This window comes from Aegilops tauschii, chromosome 7 (assembly GCF_002575655.3).
Source record: "Aegilops tauschii subsp. strangulata cultivar AL8/78 chromosome 7, Aet v6.0, whole genome shotgun sequence".
NCBI classification, from domain to species: Eukaryota; Viridiplantae; Streptophyta; class Magnoliopsida; order Poales; family Poaceae; genus Aegilops; species Aegilops tauschii.
This window is the reverse complement of record NC_053041.3, coordinates 131,043,456-131,045,909: the sequence shown is the minus strand read 5'-3', so window position 1 is coordinate 131,045,909 and position 2,454 is coordinate 131,043,456.

Below are 2,454 nucleotides of genomic sequence, written 5' to 3'. Positions count from 1 at the left end.
TGTTATATGCACGAGTAGAACACAAGTGAGTTGTGGGCGATATATGTCATCCTGCTTACCAGCATGTCATAATTTGGTTCGGCGGTATTGTTGGATGAAGCGGCCCAGACCAACATTACGCTTATGCTTACGCGAGACTGGTTCTTCCGACGTGCTTTGCACAGAGGTGGCTGGCGGGTGTCAGTTTCTCCAACTTTAGTTGAACAGAGTGTGGCTACGCCCGGTCCTTGCGAAGGTTAAAACAGCACCAACTTGACAAACTATCATTGTGGTTTCGATGCGTAGGTAAGAACGGTTCTTGCTAAGCCCAGTAGGGGCCACGTAAACTTGCAACAACAAAGTAGAGGACGTCTAACTTGTTTTTGCAGGGCATGTTGTGATGTGATATGGTCAAGACATGATGCTAAATTTTATTGTATGAGATGATCATGTTTTGTAACCGAGTTATCGGCAACTGGCAGGAGCCATATGGTTGTCGCTTTATTGTATGCAATGCAATCGCCCTGTAATGCTTTACTTTATCACTAAGCGGTAGCGATAGTCGTAGAAGCATAAGATTGGCGAGACGACAACGATGCTACGATGGAGATCAAGGTGTCACTAGTGGAATCAGCTAATTTGCCATCTGCCAGCTCTTTGCCGTCTGCTAGCTGACGGCAAAGAAGCTCTTTGCCATCAGCTACCAAAAAGCGGACGACAAAGGAATGGCAGACGGCAAAGAAGCTCTTTGCCATCAGCCAGCTCTTTGCCGTCCGCTAGCAGACGGCAAAGAATCTTTGCCGTCCGCTGGCGGACGGCAAAGAGGGAGCTGGCCCCCACCCCCCGCCCATTTGAAAAAAACTTAACGCCCCACCTCTTTGCCGTCCGCCAGCGGACGGCAAAGAGGCAAAAAGGCGGACGACAAAGATTAGCGGACGGCAAAGAGCCGATTACCTAACGGCCCGTACCCCCCCGCCCGGTACTCTCTGTTCTCTCCTCTGTCTCCTCCCCGACGCGCCCCGCCACCGTGCTCATCCCGCCCGCCCGCCGCCCTGCCCCCGGCCCTCGCCGCCCGCCGCCGCCCCGTCGCCCCGCCACCCGCCGCCCCCCCACCCCTCCGTCCCCCACCCCTCCGCCCCGTCGCCCCCTCCGCCCCGTCGCCCCCCACCCGCCGCCCGGCGCCGCCCCGTCGCCCCCTCCGCCCCGTCGCCCCCCACCCCTCCGCCCCGTCGCCCCCCACCCCTCCGCCCCGTCGCCCCCTCCGCCCCGTCGCCCCCACCCCTCCGCCAGGCCAGCTCCACTCCGCCGCCCCTCCGTCGGCGGCGCCCCCGCCGCCCCTCCGTCGGCGAGCGCCCCTCCGACGCCCCTCCGTCGGCGAGCGCCCCACCCCTGCCGCAGGTGAGCCCCACCCCTCTTCTCCTTTTTTTTTCTTCTGTTTTTTTAGTTTAATTTAGTTTTTTAGTTCTAGATTTTTAGTTTCAGATTACTTTTAGTTTAGTTTTAGATTTAGTTTAGTTTAGTTTTATATTTTTAGTTTAGATTACTTTTAGTTTTGTTTTAGGTTACTTGGTGGTAGGTTTAAGAAGAGGAAAAAGGAGAAGAAGAAGAAGAAGAAGAAGAAGAAGAAGAAGAAGAAGAAGAAGAAGAAGAAGAAGAAGAAGAAGAAGAAGAAGAAGAAGAAGAAGAAGAAGAAGAAGAAGAAGAGGAGGAGGAGGAGGAGGAGGAGGAGGAGAAGAAAGAAGAAGAAGAAGAAGAAGAAGAAGAAGAAGAAGAAGAAGAAGAAGAAGAAGAAGAAGAAGAAGAAGAAGAAGAAGAAGAAGAAGAAGAAGAAGAAGAAGAAGAAGAAGAAGAAGAAGAAGAAGAAGAAGAAGAAGAAGAAGAAGAAGAAGAAGAAGAAGAAGAAGAAGAGGAGGAGGAGGAGGAGGAGGAGGAGAAAGAAGAAGAAGAAGAAGAAGAAGAAGAAGAAGAAGAAGAAGAAGAAGAAGAAGAAGAAGAAGAAGAAGAAGAAGAAGAAGAAGAAGAAGAAAGAGGAGAGGAGGAGGAGGAGGAGAAAGAAGAAGAAGAAGAAGAAGAAGAAGAAGAAGAAGAAGAAAGAGGAGAGGAGGAGGAGGAGGAGGAGAAAGAAGAAGAAGAAGAAGAAGAAGAAGAAGAAGAAGAAGAAGAAGAAAGAGGAGAGGAGGAGGAGGCGACACCCCGACACGACACCCCGGCACGACACCCCGACACGACACGACACCCCGACCCCGACACGACACCCCGACACCGACACCCTGACACCACACCCACCCTTACCCCGACACCGACACGGCACCCCGACCCCGACCCGGCACCCCGACCCGACACCCCGACCCCGAGACCCCGACCCCGAGCCTGACCCGACACCCCGACCCCGACACCGACACGGCACCCCGACCCCGACCCGGCACCCCGACCCCGAGACCCCGACCCCGACCCCGACCCCGAGACCCCGACCCC